Source organism: Peromyscus leucopus, chromosome 5 (assembly GCF_004664715.2).
Source record: "Peromyscus leucopus breed LL Stock chromosome 5, UCI_PerLeu_2.1, whole genome shotgun sequence".
NCBI lineage: Eukaryota > Metazoa > Chordata > Mammalia > Rodentia > Cricetidae > Peromyscus > Peromyscus leucopus.
In genome coordinates, this window is record NC_051067.1 from 104,756,077 (window position 1) to 104,779,783 (window position 23,707).

Genomic DNA, 23,707 nt, shown 5'->3' on the forward strand with positions numbered 1-23,707 from the left:
TTCCAGATCATTCCAGAATGGCTTTGCTGAAGAAATGGGGTACTGTGCATATATATGTAAATGGGCCTGACAAAGCCACAGATCTTCCGTAAATGTTATTTCTTGTGTTGTGGTCAATATGTGTGGAACACTGTTATTTATAGTGCTAACCCTTATTTTCTTGGCTGTAGGTTTCTTGCTTTCTATTTAAAATAGCACACATGCAGCCTGTTTGACCACTAATACATTGTGATAGCTTCAGAGTATATCCCCACAAATGGACATTGTTCTTTAATTATTCAGAAATATGACAAACTTGTCATCATTTCCCAGGCCTGAGTTACCCTAGGCTCCAACAACAGCTCAGATGTTTATTCCAAAGCCACAGCCTCTTGCATAAGAATTATGGGTCCACAGTAGACTCCCTCCTCCACTAAGGCTAAACCCACCCCACAGAAATATATCCCACTTTCCATTATATGCTAAGAAGACAGACTTTTCCAGTGGTGTTGTGAGATCAGGGAAATTCCCTGACATATGCACACTCACATATTCACACTACACAACCATAGTGTAAAATAATCCATCTGTTTATGAAGCTGACTGAAAAAGAAAGACCTCAAAGTGACTATTAATCTACCACCTTGTCATCTAAAGAGACAAGCCCACTTGTCTACTGCCTTCAACCATTTGTGAGTTCAGGTCATACGATGGTTGAAGCCCATGCTACACCTTAGATCTTGTAAGTATCTCAGCATTGTGCAGCTGGGAAAAGGAGTCTTTAGGGGGTGGGGCCCAGTGAAATGCATTCAGATGACTGAGTGTGTGTCCTTAAAGGAGACTGGGATCCTGGAGCCTTCGCATTCCTTTGTGCCCTGGCTCTGAGGTGAGTTGTTTTGCTCTAGACACAAAGTGCTGCCTCCTGACAGGAGCCAATCAATCAGACTGGAACCTCTATGGATCTCTAAATGTTTTATCTTTTAAGTTGATATCTCAGATATTTCTTACAGTGAGAGAAAATTTCCCAACATAAATTCTAAGCCTTTCTCTGGCCTGTCCTTGTTTATTTATTTATTCCCTCTGTTTTGAGCATTTAGTCCCCACTCAGCTCTGGAAATAAGCATGACTCAAAAGAGAGAAAAGACACACACTATTTCCAACATGAGACACAGAATTGTATCCCAGAATGGCACAGCTTACTAGGGGACATGTCCACCCACCACTCATACCTGCTCTGATCACAGACTTGCCACAGTTTATAAAGCAAGCCCTACTCCCTTCTCCATTATAAAGATAAAGAAATAGCCATGGAAATATTTATGTTTTCTTCAAATATGACAAGACTGGTCCAAGCTGTAGCCATCACACCATCTATCTAAACAAGTGACCCCAAAGGAGGGCCTTCAATGGACGTAGTCAAATCAAAAATCCTCAGTAAGATTTCCAAAAAGGTAATGTCTATGGTCAGTCCTGAAAGGAACTTAGGAATTGGGCTTGGAAAGGATGGAGATAACGTCTTGGCAGAAAGGCATGAATAAAGGCATGACAATAGGAAACCCAGGTCAGTCTTCTACCTGCAGGTTAGTCATCATGGCTGAAGAAGAAGATGTAGGAAGGAGGAAAAGAAGATAGGGGAATAAGAGAGGCAGAGGGATGAATCCATCCATGAAGGCAGTGATGTGGCAATGGGCTGAATTAGATCTAGTTAATAAGAGGCCACTATCACTCTTTGACCTGAAAGTGACTCTTCTTCTCTTGCATATCACATAGCCTATTCAAGTGGTCACAGAGGGCTGGAGGTACAAGAAGAGCTATGTAGGTTTCAAAGAGGTCCTGACCAATGGCACTATTTCAAATGCTACAAGTTTGAGCTATCCCAGGGTACTTCAGTATTCTGTGTTTTAATATTGGAGAAGCTGAACGTGTCTGGCACATGGAGTGACAGTAAGAGATTTCTCTGCAGAACTGGGCTGTCCTGGCACCTAGTGGTCACAGGGACATGAATGATAAGAAAAAGGTCTGCACAAGGGAAAGTAGCTGAGAAGTCAGCCCACTGGCCGCAGGGAGCCTAAACCTTGAATAGCTCTACCCTTAGTTCACCCTCAGACTGGAGGAGATCTGCAGCTCCTGTCATGATCAATAAAAGGGAGAGGACACTGGGCCTTCACAGAACAGCACCGCACAGAGATGCTTTCCATAAATGGAAGCTCTTCAGACAGTGTGCCTGTAAAGCTCTCTAAGTGAGCATGAAAGAGAGAGCTGACAGTTTGGGGTCATGGGCACCATCCCTGCGGGTAGACATAAGGAATATGACCTGGGAAGACTGTGAGAGGAGATGGGGACTTGCAGCCTTGCAGAGGGCTAAGAAAGGGATGACAAAAATCTAAGGTAGTTAAAGGGAGAAGGGCACACTTTCTGTCCACAGGGAAAATTTTAGCAAAGTGAGCCAGCAAGCCTAGCATACCACAAGGACAACCTGCCACACAGAAGAGTCATGGTTCCAGAGAAAATGAGGTAAAATTACAAACCAAGATTTAGGAAAGGAAAATAAGAGCCAGGATAAGGTGTAGAGGCAAAACTGTAGCCAAACCACTCTGAAGGAAATATAGAAGGTTCAAGACATGGGAATATGGAAAGAACGGAGTCCATCTTCCATAAATCACTTAGTATGCTATTCTTCAAGATCGGAACTCACTGTGAGCCTCAGGTCTTGGCCCAGCTCTTGCTGGGAATCTCATTCTCCTGCCTTCTCTGATGAAAATCACAGCACCACTGGCACTGTTGATGGGCTCCCACAACACTGAACACCACAAACCCATTTGCTCTCAGCAAGACATGACCACCCTCTGTGCTCTGTTGTACTAGATCATATGCTGATCTAGGCTTAGAGAGAGCAAAAGCCATGGCAGTGAAATCCCATCAACCTAAGATACCCTTTGTCCCCGAGTCTCTACCAGCACCATGTGTCAATGATGCTCTAAATATAACCAATTCTTCTTCTTCTTCTTCTTCTTCTTCTTCTTCTTCTTCTTCTTCTTCTTCTTCTTCTTCTCCTCCCCTTCCTCCTCTCTCCTCCTCCTCCTTCTTCTTCTCCTTCTTCTTCTCCTCCTCCTTCTTCTTCTTCTTCTTCTTCTTCTTCTTCTTCTTCTTCTTCTTCTTCTTCTTCTCTTCTGCTTCTGCTTCTGCTTCTGCTTCTTCTCCTCCTGCTCCTCCTCCTCTTCCTCCTCCTTCCTCCTCCTCCTTCTTTTTAGAATTTGCTTTCTTTTTTTATTATTATGAAATTTTCTATTCACTTTACATACCAAGAAGATTCCCCTCTCCTCCCTCCTCCCCCCCCAGCTTTTCCCCCAACCCACTCCCCCATTCCTTCCTCCTCCAAAGCAAGGCCTCCCATGGGGAGTCCTCAGAGCCTGGTACATTCAGTTGAGGCAGGTCCAAGGCCCTCCCCCTGCACCAAGACTGTGTAAGGTGTACCACCATAAGCACTGGGTTCCAAAAAGCCCACTCATGTAGCAGCAATGGATCCTGATCCCACTGCCAGGGGCCCCTTAAGCAAGTCAAGCCAAACAAACTGTCTTGCCTATGCAGAGGGCCTAGTCCAGTCCCATGGAGGCTCCACAGCTATTGGTCCACAGTTCATGAATTATCACTAGTTTGGTTTGGTTGTCTCTGTATGTTTCCCCATCATGATCTTGATGCCCCTGGCTCATAGAATCCTTCTTCCTTCTCTTTGCCTGGTCTCCTGGAGCTCTGCCTGGTACTTTGCTGTGGATCTCTGCATCTGCTTCTATCAGTTACTGGATGAAGGTTCTATGATGACAGTTAGGGTATTCACCAATCTGATTACTGGAGTCAGCCAGTTCAGGCATCCTCTTCACTATTGCTAGTAGTCTAAGTTGGGGTCATCCTTGTGGATTCCTGGAATCTCCCCTAGTACCCTGTTTCTCCCTATTCCATGATCTCTCCATCTATCATAGTATCTCTTTCCTTGCTCTCCTACTCTGTCCCTGTTTCAGCTCAACCATCCTGTTCCCTTATGTCCTCAACCCCCATTCCCTACCCTCCATTGTCTCTCCTCACCCCCAGTTTGCTCATGGAGATCTCATCTATTTCCCCCACCCAGTGTGATCCATGCAAGCCCTCTTAGGGTTCTCCTTGTTAGCTAGCTTCTCTGGAGCTATGGGTTGTAGTCTGGTTGCCTTTTGCTTTATATCAAGTACCCACTTATGAGTGAGTACATACCATGTTTGTCCTTCTGAGTCTGGTTTCTTCACTCAGGATGATATTTTCTAGTTCCATCCATTTGCCTGCAGATTTCATGATGTCATTGTTTTTTATTACTGAGTAGTACTCCATTGTGTGTATGTGCCACATTTTCTTTATCCATTCTTCAGTTGAGGTGCATCTAGGTTGTTTCTAGGCTCTGACTATTATAAATAATGCTGCTAGGAACATAGTTGAGCATGTGTCCTTGAACATTCCTTGGTTATATGCCCAAGAGTGGTAACCAATTCTTATGGCCTAAAGGATGTACATGCTTATGGACTCACCCATATCCTATCTGGGTCACCAACCTAGTACCCAATTGCACCATTGGCTAGACTCCCCAGACCATTGTCCCAAATAAGCCTCCTTACTTCTTCCCTCTTTCACCCCACCAGGCTCTGTGAGGATCCTTAAAATCTTCACATTATGTCCAAAGTATGGCCTTTTCAAATGTACTGAATCAACTCTTCCACCTTTGGACCCCTGTTCAAGCACTGTGTGTCATCCCACTTTTCAGACCTGCTGATCAGTTAAAAGCCTGCCACTTATAGATGCTTCTCCTTGTCAGTGATAGGTCACACTTATGTTCCATGGCACAATTATTAGAGGTCATCTCCAGCATACATTCATGGAATTGTCTATATTGGAAGTCAGTTCATGAGGCACTAAGGCCAAAGTAGCGCAATTGGTGAATAAAGCCTGTTGAGCAGCAGTGTGATCAGTGGAGGAGGTAAACAAGGAAAGTGCTAAGCATCCCTCCTTTAGTGTGTGCTGACTCTGAGCAGGTCTAGTAGGGATGTTAATACACTCTTGTCTGTGTCCTGTACAGAGGTGTCTCCCCTCTGATCCTTGGATCATCTCTGGGAGCTAGAAAAGATTTCTCTTTCACAGAGGAGGAGACTTAGGCTAAGAATGAGGAGACCTGAGAAAGAACACAGTTCTTTGACACTGAGAGTTCAAATATGGACCTGGACATCGCCAAAGCTCATTCTCTTTCTGTTCCACAGTACCCTCCCTCTTCATCTGTCTCTCTCACCCATGTTGGGAGGAAATGTCAAGTCGAATTCCCAAGTCTTGAGCTTAGAAAGTCAGGCCAAGAAGTACAGCAAATATAGTACACACGACATATCTGGTGGGAAGCTAAAAAATGTCAAGTTTTGAAACCATGAATTATTTTCCTTCTGTTTCCTCAAATCAGCACAAGGCCATCTGCCTGTGGTTTCCCTCAGGCAGTGTGCTAAGAACAAGTTCCACCCAGGTCTCTTAAGTCTCCCATGACACTGTCAGAAGATGCATAAAAATCACAAGGGTTAGCACCATGGTAACAGCCTGTTTAGGGAGACCTTAACCCTGCCTTTTAATACCCTAGCTTGATCGTCAGTATTTCCATTTCATCTCACAGCCTCATTCTTCAACCAGAAAAAACAGAGCTTGATAAGAAATTCTCCAGGACAACATGCTCTAAATTTCTTACTAAGGTGTACTTGGCTGATATTAGAGAGAGGAAGAGGAGAATACATACTCAACATTTTATATATCCCATTAATTTTTAATCCCCACAGTAACTATGCATAAGGTGTGCTATAATCATCCTATTTTATAAAAGAGCCATGGCAAGGTGGCATATATTTTAGTCATCAGTAACTACTGAAAATCCAAAGAACATTCATATGGGGAAGTGTAACACATACTTGGGAGAGTTAAGAGCTTGAAGAAGTGTAATTAGGCCCCAGAGCAGGAGCAAAGCAATATCCATTAAAGAAAATGTGATCCATTTCCCCCATTTTGCAGACAGAAATACTGAGACCTAGACAAAATGATGCCTCCCTTTTATAATACATAAAAGTTTGCTGTTCTTAACTAACACTTCCAGCTGAACAAACTTTCTTAAACTCTCTGAGAATGAACTGCCTGCAAGAGATGCTCTCAGTACCCTGCCCAGATGTCTTTCCTGAATAAGGGCTCCCATGTCCTAGCTACCCAAGTCTTACAACCACAGAATTCTCTAGACTGGTGGAAGCAACATGATCAGAGTGGACTGAAAGTTATAATACCCTGGGTAAACAATAAAGACAGTGCTCTCCTCCGATGCCTGTATAGGAGCATGAAAGTTTGAACCTGAGCCTGTGACTTCCAGGTAAAGGTACCTGCTGCCAAGTCCAGTGACCTCAGTTTGATCCCCAGAACCCACATGGCAAAAGAAGAGAACCAGCTCCTCCAAGTGGTTCCTTGACCTCTACTTGACCTACATGTACACATTTGTTGTGTGTGTTTACATACACAGACATGCACATAAAACAAAAATAAAATGTAATTAAAATATTTGGTTGTTTGGGGTTGTTTGCTTCCTGGTGGGACAACCGTGACATCTCTTTACCAAAACGTCCCATGAGATCAAGCTGAATGAGCGTCCCGCTGAGAAAGTCCTATTCTATAGCTTGTTTCCTTTTGCCCTAGTCTACGTTCCTGTTTCCTAAAACAACATACTCTTCCTAAATCATCTGTGTGAGAATCAGCCCTGTTTCTTAGGAGGCAAAATTCACTGAAGGTAGGCAAAAAACTCCTTGTGTCATAATCCCCTGGGTATTGCTGATAGAATGTTTCATAGAATCTCAATTTGAGGCTTCACTGTTGTATAAATTCAGAAGCCTTAAAGACATCTGGTCATCAACATCATTTTAGTGATGGGATGGTACATGTCCGATGATAGGAAGGAATTATTCAATGATTATTCAGTTCACACAGAAGCAGAACCCAAATCTATTTCTACCAATAATAATATTTTCAGATCCAAGCAAGCCACTTCCCATTTCTGCAATGGAGTGCCTACCAAGTTCTCCAATTTATAGAGGGAAACTTCTCTGTGACAGGAAAAGAGGGGACAGGATCTGGCACTTGGATCTTTACAAGGTCTAGTTTAGTTATGCTCTTGCTTATGGCTCACAGCATGAAAGCCATGCTCTATGTTTCATTACATACATTCACGCAGAAATGTCTATGTACCTTTGACCTTGGAATTCCACAATCCCAAGGGCACTCTGAGTTCTATTCATCTCCTGTCTTTCTTGAACTCTACCATGCTATGTGGTATTGGTCATCAATGGTATATGTTTGTCATTACTAGTTGGAATTCCACACTAACAATAAACACAACTTAAATTTTGTATAGCCCAATATTAAATGGAACATATCTAGATTATAAATATTTTGATATTTATGTAATCAGGGTGTTGTTTATATTTCTTGCCTGAAGTGCTCTATCCCATAGAATCTTGTGAAACTCATCATCACACAGCTCAAACTGAACCTTTTACAGCTTTGTTTGTCTTTGAAAATAGTGCCTCCTTCCTCAGGAACACAGTATTGTGAGCTCAAAAATAGCATTCCAGGCCTAGGTTCCCAGGAAACACATAACAGAGACAAGAGAGTCTCTTCCTCTGTTCACACATATATTCAAACATATGTACATGCACTCTTCAAAAACCATACATCCAGTATCTTCTCCATACACAGCACATGTGAGATGTAACATTCATATGTCAAGAAAACAGATTCAATATCTACCAGGACAGAGCTTATAATCAAATGAATGAAAGGTTTATGAAAGTGAATAGATGAAGTTAGTTATTATCTGTGCTATGGAAGGAATGAAGTAGGCTATTTAATAAAGAAAAGAACATAAAAAGTATCTGAAAGAGTCCCTAAAGGCCTTTCAGAAACTGCCAGACAAGAAATGTCAGCTGTGTGAAGGGCACTCAGTGAGAAAGAACACCACATAAGGGCATGGAGCCAGGAAGAGTGTTTCATGCTTGAATCTCTGGAGGAATGGAGTAAGCAGTGGGACAAGGAACATCACATAAGCATGAAGCCCCAAGCTGAAGCAAGATTACATGAGATTTCATCCCCCATATTAAGGCTATTTGAAGTACAGTGGAGTATGAATGGTTCTTAAGCAGAGAAGTGAGGCAATTCTAAGGATTTGTATCCCTTGTGTTGGCTTACTGATCGTCAAACCTCCAACAACCACAGTGGAAACTCTTAACAAACATTTGTTGAGGAAATGAGTCTGTTCTCCAGTTGGATCCTTGCTTCTTTATTCATAACAGGCTCTTTGGGACTTCTATCTGAACCCCCTTTTTTAGACGCATTGGTGCCTCACTATTTATGTATCCCCACCATCAGGAAAGATATCAGAGAAATTTATCAAACCCATAGAACTGCTCTGTTCTTTAGAAGGGGGTTCTAGTAGCGAGGAGAGTTGAGATATAACTTCACAAACTACCACCAAGTAACATCTTGGCTTTTAAATTGAATGTCAGTACTAGTTTTCCACTGGGAATCTGGCCCAGCCTTCTGACAGGCAAGATCTGGTCTAAACATACAGGCCAGCCCCCTCAGGATGGAATGAAAAAAGAGCTATCTTAAGAGGGTATAGAGTTATGAAGGCACCCACTCACAGTATACTGGTAATGGCACACAGGTAGCCTAGCCTAGGGAAGTGAAGAACTGAGGGCACCAGTCATGGATAAAGTGAGAGACTTCCATTCTCATGAAAATGATGGAGAAGAGTTAGGCAAGGTATCATATACCTGTAATCTAAGCACTTGAAAAATAAAAACAGATGGAGTGTGACTTTGAGACCAACCTGAGCTATATAGTGAGTTCCTGACAAGCACAAGCCATGTACCATACATTGATTCAAAGAAAAAGAAGAAAATATAATAAGATTTCATCCTAAGCTGGAGAGCTTTTATAAGTTGTTGGCTACTGGGAGAGGTGGTTCTTAGGTTCTATGGATGTTCACGCACATTTGGGAAGCACAAATAGGACTCACTGGGTAATTAATAAAGAAGAGGAGGAGTAAGAGGGAAAAGAAGAGGAAAAAGAAGAAGAGGAGGAAAAGATGTAGATGGAAGGGAAATATGTTGGGGGAGATGTCCAGAGGCAGTAGGATGGGGAATTGGGGGTGGATATGAACAAAACGCATTGTATACATATAGGAAATTATTCAAATATATTATGTAAAAAATATGATGAACTTATAAAGAGACTTCTATGCATCATTCTCCATAGTCTTCTAGTGAATACACCAGTGAAAACTTGATCCCCAGGAATCAAATAGGTTACTATCTTCCAAGACAGAGGGAAGAAAATGATGGAATCTGGAAGCAAGTGTCTTTTCTTCTTATTTCTTCTTGGCTGGGGTTTTTTGGATTTCAGTACAGTTTGTGTTCCCTGTGTTAGAACAAGGGACATTTTACAGTCTAGATTCTTCTATCTCTTAATGATGCACCTTGCCATACATTATCTTATATATACTGCATTCACAGAAGAATACCTTTGTTTTAGAATATTCTTCCCCATTTGTGTTTCAGTTTCCAAATGTCAAAATTCTTAGTGTCATTCCAGACACTTCCAGGTTCACCCAATTCTTCCCTGTGCCAACAGGGAGATCTTATAGGCTCAGCTCTAAGCATCCATTGCCCTATACCTAGACCTTATTCATTGACTCTGGCCTCATTCCACAATCAATACTAACCTATAATGGGTGTTAGGTATTTCAAATGCCAGGAATACCCGCTCTTCCTCTTGGCATTCTCTGAAGGGTCAAGTTCATTATTAGAGGCAGATGAATCAGAGCTAGTATGGAGTATCTCATCCCATACTGACAGTATAACAGGATCTAGGAGATATCTTTTTGGATGATGACATTGAAGGTTAAGACAGATTAAGAAAACCCTACATCATTTAGATAGCAAGAAACAACATTTGAGTTAAACTCAAGTCTTTCTAACTCTACAGATGACTTTATTCCACAAGCCTATGTTCCCCACACCAAGCCACTTAATCTATGAATATTCATCTCTCTTTCCTTTCTCCAATACACTCTCCTCCCCTACGTACTGCAAAGATCATTCATACCCGCATCTCACACATGTCGCCCAATCCTTCCCTGAAATCTGCTGTTTCAGGGGAGAGAGCTCCTTAAGCTTCCTGCAGACACTACAAGAACAGAGTTTCTTCATATTCCAAGGAACCAGATTGGACCAGAGACACCAGAGCAGACGACATCTGCCACAAGCAGGCTGAGACATTTAGCTTCTCTCCTTTGGGGATCTCATCTGGAACATATGCAGCTTCAGAGCAAGCAAACATCATAGCCATCAGCAAGGAGGCTGCTTTAGTTTTTCCCAATCTCCAAAAGTCAGAAGTGCTTAACTATAGCAAGAAGCCCCCTTCTGGTTTTTCCAGCTGCCAAAGAGTAAAGTTTACTCTTCTTCATACTCCACAACTGCAGCCTCTTCCCTTCTATCTCAGTTTTGCACTCGGAAGACACGAGTCTGAGATCATGCTCTTCCTGGGCCCTTGCCATGTGCTTTGGGTTGGATATGAAGTTTTCACTCGCAAGTTTCATGGTCTCCAGGTAGAGGTGTTTTTGAGAGATCACAAAAGCACTAATATCATCAGTGGGTATACTGATAGACTCAAAAGTTCATACCTGGATGTGCCATTTCAGAGAACTGGGTCTCTAGAGGTCACTGAAACCTGCCTCACTCACTGTTCCCCAGTCCATAAAGTGAGCACTCTCCTCCATCACATGTTCCTGGAACTGTAATATTCTGTCTGCCTCACTTAAGGCCCACCACAATGTGCCATATGAGCGTATGCTGGGATCTCTGATATCTTATGCCAAAGTATCTTCCCTCTGTTAAATGGTTTGTTTTATCAGGTATTTTCTAAAATGACTAACACCATGGATATTCCATCCTCAGTACCCTGGTGGTCTGTCTCCTCCATCCAGAATGTAGGCCTCTGTTTTTCTTTTCAATTTTCTCAAAATCCAAGTCCTAACTAACTTCTCATGAAAGTTCCCCAAATTCTTGTGACTTTATTGGCAGAGAGAATCACTTTTCAGTGTGATGAGAGTACAACATAATATGCAGCCCTCTAGCTACTACCATTCATTTATTTAACGAAAAGTGTGTGTGTGTGTGTGTGTGTGTGTGTGTGTGTGTGTGTGCAGATGAACATGTGTGCATGGGTGCATGTATATGTGTGGGAGTGTGGAAGTTAGAAGGTAACCTCAACTCTTGTAACTCAAATTACTGTCTACTCTGGTTTTTAAGATAAGGCTTCTCAGTGGCCTAGAACTGAACAAGCAGCTTAACTGACTAGTCAGCTAGCCAAGGATCCATCTTTCTCTGCCTTCCCAGCACTGCATTACAAGTGCATGCCACCACTTTCAGCTTTTTTTTTTTTTTTAAAAAAAATATGTGTTCTAAGGGCTCAAAATCAGCTCATCAGACTTGGTAAGATGAGCATTTTACTGACTGAGCTGTCTTATTCAGCTCCCATTCAGCAAAATTCACCCATCACATACCAGATAGTAGGCTCTATGTTAGGCCCCAGAGATGCAGCAGTGAACTTAAGAAAACAAACCCTCTCTTCAATAGGACCTATGTTCTGGTGTGTGGAATGACTGGTCCTGAGGTTAGATTCAAATATGTTTCTTATAGGGTATTGCTTGTGCATCTAGCAAAGAAAACCACATCTCCAGACCTTTGTTTCTCCAGAACATGACCCAGTACACAGCTCTCAGTAGATGTCCCATCATTGTCTTTATGTGTGATCAAGGAGGACATGAATAGTTACACACCTGGCTGTGCCACAAACAACCTGTGTGATCGTAGACCAAAGCCAATTCACATTCCCAAACACATATTTTTACTGAAATACAGGTCAGGGAGCACACACTTTTACATGGAAGCTGCCTCAGAATCCACACTGTATTTTTGTGGGGGTGGGGGTGTAGCTGGGAAAGGAGAAAAGCTCTGGAAAGGTCTTAGCTGGAGCTGGGTTCGGACTTAAAGTTACCAGAAAGCCTCCAAATCTCAGCCAGATTCGTTTGATCTTAAAACCAGGCCTACTGGCAAGGTAATAGCCCATCTTCAGATCAATCTCATTGATTGTGCTTCATAACAAAGCCACTTCCCGAAAGACCACAGCTCAGTGATGCTTGCTGGGGTTTCTCGCCATCCTGTGTGGCTGCATCTCTCTTCTTATGCAGTAATGGAGGGTGTGTGAGCACATCTTGGTCATGAAGGTTTGACCTGCTTTGTGCTAATGGTGTGACAGTGACCTTTCTTCTTGCCACAAAATAATTCTACACTAGTGGGAATGGAAACCATCCCATCCACCTCTTGTGCCCTTCCTCTGGATACAAACTATGTGTTTCATGAACTAGACAAGACCAGGACATCACAGTGGTTATTGTGAGCAGAATGGAACAAACCTTTAGGGTCTCCTCATACAGAAATGTCCATTGATTATACCTCATTGGTGGTCAGCAAGCAGAGGAATAGAATTGTTCTGTCCAATCTATGGTGCCCTAATATGTAAATTCAGGGTCTCCCTTGAAAACAACCCCATCTTCAACTTACCAGATTAAGAAGAGAAAATTGCAATGAGGAAAGGAATGACTGAACTTCACAGAGTGAAACAAGCTAGTGACCCATCTGATACCCATCCTCTCTGCAGAAACTCAGCAACTCCAACTTCCCTGTCCATACTAACCTCAGTAGTGACTGTAAGCCCTGTATATACACACAGGCTTTAAAACAGGCACGGGGCCTGCCCTTAATTCTCAGTGGCACAATTAAAATAAATCTGGAATCTCCAGCAATAACAGCAGAGAAGTAGGAGAACATGTAAATGCTAAAAACCTTATCACCTCACTTGAAAAATGTGTTTTGCTCTCTGGAGTCTGTGGCACTGAGCTAGTTACCATGAGGTAAGCACTGTCAAGATTGCACCATTGGCCGGGCGGTGGTGGCGCACGCCTTTAATCCCAGCACTCGGGAGGCAGAGGCAGGCAGATCTCTGTGAGTTCGAGGCCAGCCTGGGCTACCAAGTGAGTTCCAGAAAAGGCGCAAAGCTACACAGAGAAACCCTGTCTCAAAAAAAAAAATAAAACAAAAAAAAAAAAAAAAAAAAAAGAAGACTGGGCATTGGTATTGCATACTATCACATAGGAGATGGAGAGGTGAAGGCAAGAAAATCAGGAGTCCAAGATCATCCTTGGCTACTTAGCAAGTTCAAGGCCAATCTGGTTATAGTAGAGACCACTTCACAGAATTAGAGATTTCAAAAAAGGGTACGATATGTGCTCTTATCTTGTGCTCTGCCAAATGTTCTTAGTTGGAGATCATTTTCTCTCTGAAGTCAGTTTAGGAAGTTTGTTCAATGTTAGTGTTCTCGCCCAGTGAGCCACATTCCATTGCTGCATGAAATTGGAGGCCTTCTCCCAGTAGGCAAATGGGTAGTAGAGTCATATTACATCTTGAGGTCCACAACCATGTCTAGAGAAAATAATGCTCTATGGTTATTAGTTATTTCAGGCCCAGGTGAGTTGTAGCATGAATATGAAGATTGATCACACCAATTGAAAGTCATCTGAAGTTACAGATCCCTTTGAACACACACATACACACACCCCACCACCACCACCACCACCACCACCACTACCACCACTGCCACCACCAGTAGACACAACTTTTCAGCACCTGTCTCTCAGAGCCCAAGTTTTAATTTGAAGTGTGGTGTCTGACCTAACTGAAATGGAATCCAGGGAGGTCGAATCCTATTAAGTCACTAGACCATAAAGCAAAAAGGTATAAAGTTGACAAATGGCTTCTCGCAGTGGCAGCAGCTGTGAGGTACTCAGCAAATCAGACTCTGACCCAGGTATGGGCCAGCAGACCGTCCCCCTTTCTTCCCCTGGGGACTGCCACTCACTCTTCTTCCTAGATGAAAGCATTTGTCTATTTAACAAGCTAGTGTTTAATATGTTTATCTCTGTTTTATTTCACAACTCAAATAAGGTCTGTGTATGTCACAATGCCAACCTACGTCTGTGAATACTAAGTGAACAGTAATCCATAGAAAATAATTTCTGCTGGTTATATACCAATTTAACCCTTGACAAGTCCCCACATGCTGGACTTATTTCCTTAGATAGACCTGGAAGTTGTTAACAATATTAATCATGTGTCTCTGAAAGGTGGCCTCTTGACTAGACTGAAGTATGCACTATGATCCTCTTTTTATGCTCGTCAATCAGCATGATTGTTTCCAGGAAGTAAAGTAGGAAAACAGTAAAACCTATTTATTTTATTCCAAAGAATCTTCAAGGCATCTTCCATGCAGTTATACAAGGCCAGTATTATGGTCCTTACTGTAAAAAAAAAAAATATTTATCACACATAGTTATTAGTCTGAGGTCAAGAGAAGCAGTAGTGCCAGCGGAAGTTGGGGCACATAGTTTAGTCTTGCTGGTTACAGAGTGCTTTAGTCTACCTAGGACATGCTTTTCTTTACTATCTCCAAGCCCATCCTCTATTCTGAGTTGCTTCCCTGAGCTATAAGGAGCTTCATCCTTCATTCCCCTAGGGTTTTCCTTGCTCTCACAGTGTGATAATCCATTCTGTTCCAAGCCTTCACAATGAAGTTTACAACTTTTCAGAAACACGCTAAGGAGTTTGTATGCAAAGATGTACAAATCCTTTATCCCCAAGCTCCAATGTTTGGCTGCAACACCTGCCCTTTTAGGCCAGCAAGTTCTTGCTTGAGGCCCTACTGAAAAATCACTGCCCTCTGCCATTAACTGCCTCAGAGCTCCTAAACTGAGAATTTTGAATAAAAGCTATGCTGTTGGTACCCACGAACTTTAATCTTTGTCTAGAGTAGTTGTTCTTTCTAACCAAAGGACTCTTGGTCTTTGCTTCACTGTAAATACTGTCCCCAACTGTTACTTACTCACCTCAATTTCTTAATGTGATCCCAGTTCTCACATCAGATCCCTGGATCTGATGAGATATTTGGAAAAAATTTATTCTACAGCAATCCAAATAAAACATTCTAATATTTATTTTTAATATTTTTAAATTATATGTTTGTGGGGGTAGGAAAGGTATGTGCACATGAGGGCAGGTACTCATAGAGGTCAGAGGTGTCTTATCTCCCTGGAAGTGGAGTTACAGAAAGCTGTGAGCCACCAGATGTGGGTATTAGAACTTGAATTAGCGTCCTCTGAAGCTGAATCATCTCTACAGGCCTCCAAATAAAAATTCTAAACAGGGATTCTAGAATTACATATCATGACAGATAGATAATTCCTGTCTCCATAAGCACATTGGTGGAGTTCTGTTTGTCTCTATTCCCTTGCCTATTATGGGATAGCAATATTGTCCCTCACCTTGGGATGCTTTGAAGATTCATGATAGACTTTGAGCCTATCATGTCCATACGCAATACTTAGAATAACAAGTAGCCTGGATAAAAGTTCAGTATATGTTATCTCCACCTTCCTGCTCATCACACTCCTGACCCACTCCTTTTTGAGATATGATCCATATGGGGCATGCTTCATCTCTCAGTGCAGTGGATAATAAAGGGATCAGATAAACACAGAAAGAGCAATGTAGCCCTGGACTCTCCACACGCTGAGAAACTATGATCTCCTATGCCTCATGCAAAAGCTCTCAAGAGTACCTATGTGTCTGACCCTCCAGACAGAAATACAGTTGTTTCCTCAAAGGAATTAGAAACTCGGGGCTGGGGAGATCACTCTGCAGTTAAGAGTGCTTACTGCTTTTCCAGAGGACCTGAATGTGGTTCACAGCACCCACATCAGTGTGGCACTCTCAAACTCCAGCTTCAGGAAGATCTTCTGCCCTCTTCAGGTCTCTGCAGGTACCTCCATACACAGACACAGGCAAACAGAGAAACACACACACACACACACACACACACACACACACACACACACAAATTAACTAGTAAAATATTTTAAAAGAAAACGAAGAGGGAATTAAAAGGCAAATCAGAGCGCCTCCACTTTCTCTTTGCCTGCTCTCCCCACCCTTGCTACTCAGTACCATTACAGAGAAGACTCATTCTCTCACCCACATTCACTAACTCATTGTTCAAACAGGTTATTGAGTTTCACCCCTGTTTTTTCCGCATACTATGATTTTTCAGTAGCATATCCAAAGCTGTTAAAATGCAAATGTCATAATAAAAACAGTAAGCCCAAAAGATATTTAGGATAAAAACTAATTTTTCTGTCTATTCTGCTATAGTATTTGTACTCGTTTGTGCCGAAAGAAAAGGTACAAACATTTGTTTAAATGGATTATTATGCAAGTGTTTCCATAATTTTGAGGCGAGCACAGAGAAGGGTAAATTCAGGTCTCTGTGAAATGATCCGATGCCATTCTAAGTAAAAGCCTTTATCCTCCAAACCGTGGCTCAAAACTCATCTCATGGAAGCTTTTCCATTTATCAAAGTTTCAAAATAGTACAATGAAACAATGTTTACAATAGACTGTAAACAGGTCTTTAGTCAGACTTCCCCAACAGAGTTAGGATAACAGTTTGACCTAGACAGTAACAAGAATTCAGTCCAGTGAGATATACACATATGAGTGCTTCCCAGGAAATCTGGTACATTGGAAAGAGGAAACACTTCAACTGCTTAAAGAGTGCTAGCACTAAGTTCTCTGGGGCTACTACTGCAGTCTGTGCTCTTGGGGATTTCCAAGCAAACCACATTGTGATCAATGTATCACTATTTTCAGGGGCAGTTGGAGATAAGTAATGATACAGAACCACAGAAACACTTATCACTTATAATCTATGAGGTCACTGTTATGTTCAACTAGTTGACTGAATAATAAAATAATCAGCAACCATTAATCTAAAGTGCTGCTTTTCCTCTGAGATCAATACAAAGCTTCTCAACTTTTGTAAGCATGTACTGTTGGTATTTCATTTACTGCCAGAAGAAATGGAAATCATTCCATTGCTCCTTATGTCTTCACTGTTTCCATGACCACAAAAGCAAATGAATTTAGAGACAGGAACACAAGGGAAGCAACTCACTGTAGCTTAGTTAAGCTTCCAAAGTTCCTATCTGGCTTTATGAAGATGAGATTATTTTCATTAACTTGTTCTTTCCACTGAACATAAGGAAAAAGAGGTCAGACATGTGACTGAGTTCTAACTTCATACATGATAAATCTAAAGAATGTATGCTGCTTCATCTGAGAAAGTCCAGGCCTATAATGCAATTTCTCTTCAGGAATTCACACAGCTACCCATTTCTTCGATTTGATACTCTATAGCAAAACCCAATGATGGCTGGACAGTGGTGGTGCATACCTTTAATGCCAGCTCTCATGAGGCACAGGCAGGTGGATCTGTGAGCTCAGTACCATCTTGGTCTACAAAATGAGTTCCAGGACAGCCAAGGCTACACAGAGAAATCCTGTCTTGAAAAAATAGAGCCGGGCAGTGGTGGCGCACGCCTTTAATCCCAGCACTCGGGAGGCAGAGGCAGGCGGATCTCTGTGAGTTCGAGGCCAGCCTGGGCTACCAAGTGAGTTCCAGGAAAGGCGCAAAGCTACACAGAGAAACCCTGTCTCGAAAAACCAAAAAAAAAAAAAAAAAAAAAAAAAAAAAAAAAAAAAAAAAAAAAAAAAAAGAAAAAATAGAAACAACAACAACAAAAATACAAATAGAAATAAGCAATCACCCCAAAATCCAAAGGTAGATGAAAATCTCAGTATATCAAGATCCAATCCCATCATCTCTCTGCTTCCTGTATTTCCCCACTGAGTCTCCCACATTGAAGAAGTCCTGTCAACCGCTCATTTCATAAACCCATGTTTCTACAATAGAAGCCTGATGAACCTACCCACCTCAAATTCTTTCTTCAATGCAAATGCAGTCAAGTCACTAAAATTATTACACTATTGCCAATTTTCCTCCAGAGTAGATTTCAAGAGTATTCCACTCCCTGAAGTCGTTTCCCTCATGTATCCCAGATACCAACCCTTTGACCCTTTCTTATAGCTCTGTTCTCTGATCTACAGAAGCATTTGCATCTCTTTAATACTAGCTCACCTTACCATATCACTTACTACTTCTGCATTAAGTACTGGTAGGGCAGGGTACAGTTATATCTCTCCGTCTAAGAACCATTGACTTTTAGTGAAATAAACTTAGTCACAATATTGTGGCCACTGCTATTCTTAGATTGGTGGAGGCTAAATCTGTATTTGTTATCCATCCTTTAATTTCTGTATCCTTCATTCTCTTCCTGACATTTGGAGGTTGGGATTCTTCTGCTGTCTTCTCCCTAGCCTGAGGCTTAAGTGGGTTTGGATTTGGGCACAATAGATCTATTGTTCTCAATTCACCTGATATTTTTTGATTGATGTACTTAAACCTGAGTCATTCTGAACAATTTGGGAGCTAACTGGCATCTATGGCATCCAGACAATAAAAGAAGAACCATTTTAAATTCCTTCTGCCCCTTTTACCTAGTCCCCACACATTGCATATCAGATTCTAGTCCTCACACATTACACATCAGATTCTGCTGAGGTGTTTTAATTAGAAATCTTTTTTTATATTTTATTTTATTTTATTTTACAATACAATTCAGTTCTATACATCTGCCACGGATTCCCTTGTTCTCCCACCTCCCGCCCCTCTCCCCTTCCCCCCAGCCCCCCCATTCCCACTCCTCCAGAATTAGAAACCTTAATTTTAAAACTGAACACATTAACAATTAAAAATTATGGCCTTTTGTTTATTTACTTTCTTGTCATTGTTTCTTTATCCTACCTACTTCTACCTCACACATTTAATTTTTCTTGCTTGTAAGTGTTATAAAAAGAATCCATACATGGCAAAAAATTTTGAAAATTAAAAAATCTTTTTATTTTACTCTCAAACTTGCATTGTATTTTATTAGGCATGGAAATTTGGGAATGAGGGTAATTTCCTTCTACACATTTGGAAATATTGCTCCTCTGTCTCCTCTTTTGTCTGAGAAGTCTGATGTCAATCTGATCCATATCCTTTTAAAAGCAGAAAAATAACTCATTCCACCCCAAAAGCTTCTAGAATTCCCTTTAGTAATGTCATCATATAGTGTTTTGTGTCTTTGTAGCTATTCAGTCATGGATTCTGATTGATTGATATCTAAGGTGTCATTGGTATTATTAGATTTTTCAGTCCTATTGAATGTCCCACTGTCTTCTGTTTGAGCTGGTTGAATCTGCTGTTCAGTTCATGGGTTCACATTTCTTGTTTCAACCATCTAATTTTTAATGCCTTGGGCCTATAGTTATTCCTGCTGGAATTAAAAGCTCTGAACTAGAATTCTAAATGACATTCTTGTTTAAATAGAAAAGCCATACTAAACTGACCTGTCATCTAGATTGAGTAGGTCTGAAACAAATAGCCCCGATTTTACAAATCAAGGTTTTTCTGCAGAAGTCTGCAAAATACCTGAGAAATTCTTGATATTGGACCCTCAGATGGAGCAAGGGAAGGCAAGGAAACTACAGCTCTGGATTGGTTTCCAGATGTGCTCTTCTATGGTGATCCTTCAAAGACTCTTTCTCAATCATGATTTGGGAACCAATATATCCCAGTTCTGTGCAGGGAAACTTCTGAGATACGTGAATGGAACATCTACAGCTGCAGATTTTCACTTCATATGAAGAGCGTGATACTTGACATAGAATCGAGTGAATTGGGCATCAGTACAACCAGTTAGAATAGAAGAGTCTGTGTTTCCAGGGCAATTTGAATGTGCCCACATAGCATCGTTCACAGGTGAACTATCACTTCCCAGGAGCATTCAATACATATATACCTTAAAGGGAGCCTACATGGATTTACTTTTGGCATTCTCTGATTTGGGGGTGTTTAAATTCTCATCCAAACCATTATTTTGCCCTGGGCATTGCATTTCATACCTAATCTCATCCTGAAGGCATATAACGGGGAATGACTTTGAACTCCTTAAAAAAGCAATGAGCTTTAAATACAAAAGAAATGTGTTAGAAGATGTTATTATTAACTCCCTAGATATCCTTCAGAGTGTCAAATTCACCCTCCCAAGGAGCAAGGAGTCTAATATTGGTACAAATTCCCTGGTTCTTGACATTCAGTCTCAGGGTTTTAATTGACTCCAGACTTGCACATCATGTGTCCCATGATAAACAAAATTCATCTGCAAGATTTCATTGCCACCCCTCCCTGAGCATGTCTGAAACTGTGGGAACTCCAGGGGAAAGGTGGAGAGATTTTATTAGATCATTATCACCCTATTTTCAGTGGCCTTCTGAAAGCTAGTAGTGACAATATTTGCCCGAGTCTATGATCAAGCTCCTTAGCTGTCAAGGGCATGCATTCTGCAAAGTTTATCCTAAAAATAAGTAAATAAATTCCATGTGCTTTCACAAGCCTTCCTGGTCAAGGCTCTTGGAGAAAACAGAGAAAAATGAAAACAAATTACAAGCAGCCACAGTTTTCTAATACAGTTGAGAAGTATGTTAGTTAGAGTTTATATTGCTGTGATAAAACACCATGACCAAAAGCAATTTGGGGAGAAAGGGTTTGTTTCATTTTATATCTTACAGTCCATCATCAATGGAAGTCATGGCAGGAACTCAAGACAGGAACCTGAGACAGGAATGGATGTGGAGGCCATGGAAGGGAGCTGTTTACCGGCTTGCACTTCACAGCTTGCTGGACCTGCTTTCTCATAACACCCATAGTGGACTGAGTCCCTCACATCTATCATCAATCAAGAAAATACCCCGAAGGCTTGCCCACAGACCAGTCAGGTGGAAGCATTTTCTAAATTGAGGCTCCCTTTTCCAAAATGACTCTAGCTTTTGTCAAACTGACATAAAATGAGTCATCACAAATACTGATCTAGCAAAGCTAATGCTTACCAGTTGACACAAATGCTTGCAAATACCACACATGTGCTATACATATAGAAAAATAGACGGTCATAGATATAGAAACAAAAAATAGATATACATTTTGTCTTCAATATAATTATTTGAGGGAGCTGAAATTATCATCTATAGATGAATAAATTGAAGCACAAAGCTATAAAGACTTTAAAATACCTGTTTTCATCAGTGTCCCTTAGCTAGGGAATAAGGTATTCTGAGTTACCACTTCTACAATTCATAGTTAGAAGCTATATCTGAATCTTTCTGCCTAAAAGAGGACTGGGCACTGCTGTGAAATCATCTTTCTGTAAGTTGTGAATATATGTTGCTACTATTGGTTAATAAAGAAGCTGTTTTGGCCATATGGTAAGGCAGGATAAGAGCCAGGTGGGAAATCCAAAAGAGATACAGGAAGAAGAGGGTGCAAGGTAAAGGCAGATGCCAGTTCACTGCCCAAGGGGCAACAAGGCAGCAGACCGATTGGCCACATGGTAATACATGGCCATGTGGCAATACATAGATTAATAGAAATGGGTTGATTTACGACATAATAGCTATCTATCAATAAGCCTGAGCCATAGACCAGTTTTATAATTAATATAAGTCTCTATGTGTTAATTTGGGACTGAACAGCTGCAGGTCCTGGAGGGTCAGAAACTTCCTTCTACCAGGCACTTAGTAGGTGGTCAATGAAATTTTATTGAGTGATTGAAGAAATGATATGGCAAATAGACAGAAATTACAGACATAATCTTTGTAGATAGGAGGACAATCTAATCACCTATGTTACAGATCCTCAGCCAGAAAGATGGAAAGAAGAGTGAAGCTGACATAACTTATAGTTGCCCAGCGGGAATATAATAAGCCAGAACATACTAAACTTCACTGAAGTTTAAAGGAGCTGTAGATTGTTAGAGTGAAGGATACAGCGCGAAAGTGGGACAGGGGTTACATGTAGGTGATATCCAACCCCGAAGTAAATGTCAGAGTTTTGGACATCCAGCCTCTCAGGAAGTCACTGTGACCTTTAGTCATACACATCTACCTCAAATATTAAGGTCAGATTTTGTTGCTATTGACACATAAGCATACACAATACACAGGGAGTATTGAATTTCCTCTGGGCAAGACTTAACAGATTTAGCAAGTAAAAATGCATAACTTCCAGTTAAGTTTGAATTTCAGAAAAATAAAATATTTTGAGAAAGTTTTTCTCAAATATTTCATGAGTCATATTTACACCTATTTGTATCTGAAACTCAAGCTTAATTGGATTTCCTATATTTTGTTTTGCCTAGCTTACTAGGAAATCATTCAATAATTTCTAAATGATTTACATGTATTAAAACATTACACTGTGCCTCATAAATATATAACATTACCACATGTTCATAAGATAATTTTTAAAAGTTATGAACATGGTGATGTTAACTAGCCATTTTGATACAGGAGTATATGAGTGCCTTTGAGAATGACAGTCATTTTGGAGAGAAATTCAAAGACTACCAAAGCCACCCAGAGCTGGTGGCTTGGGAATTCTTCTATGGAAAATTTAAAGAATTAGATTCCTGGACCACACGGAGTGAGTTTTAGAAAGAAGTATTTCATTAGAGAAAGAGAGAGAGAACACCAGGAAATAGAGTCTCATCCAGCAGCTGGTTTGGGTCTTTTTCAGTGACTTATGGCAGAAACTGGGATAAGATGGAGGGAAGGGGTACCTTGATCTGTCCAGTTGACCAGGTGTCCAAGGGCCTTCTCTCAGCTTCAGGAATGTGGTCCTGTGTACATTTAGGCAGAGGTGCTCATCAAGAAGTCAACAGGGTAACAGAAAATAGTGCTCTTCTGGCATTGCTGGTCCCAGCAAGGGTGTTCTCTACACTGCTGTTTTGGAGTCCCTGCACTATATGATCAGTTTCTACCTCCTTTCCTCATCATTTAGATTATTATACATTGTATACATGTGCCAGATTATCTCACTGTGCTCCATAAATTGGTACAACTAAAATAATAATTTAAAATAAATGAATAATAAATCATGATTTTAAAATGAACTAGAAGACAGTTCTTTTAACTGAATTACTGAAAAGAATGCAGACCTAGTTTGATTGGATTTTAATGTATACATTTCATTACTGGAAGAAAACATTCAGAAAAGACATAGTGTCTTCCCACCTCTTTACCTGCAGTATTCAGAACACCAAGTCTGGAACATGAGAAGCACTTGGTACCAGCTATGGTTGCTTACTTGGTTTCATCATTGCCATTCATCGATCTGTTGTGTTAATATCCCATGAATGTTACTGTTTTCTAGGCACAGTGCTAAGGTTATATGCATGCATGATCTCTCAGTCTCCGAGCAGCCTTGTAAGGGAAACATTATCTTGAATGTATAGATGAGAAAACTATGGCTAAGTGGTGTGAAATCTCAACAACAATGCAGGTTCCATCTAATTCACCTGATTCCAAGTCCTGAGGCTTTTCCATCTAAATGAATGAAAATATAGCAAGTTTGGGGTTTAATTTAAAACCTCATCCTAAAGGAAGGAAAATGAATCAAAGATAGCGAATTCTAATTAGGTAGCACTAAATATAGCTAGTATATTCTTGCAGTCTTTCTTTGCTATGTGTGGTTACTT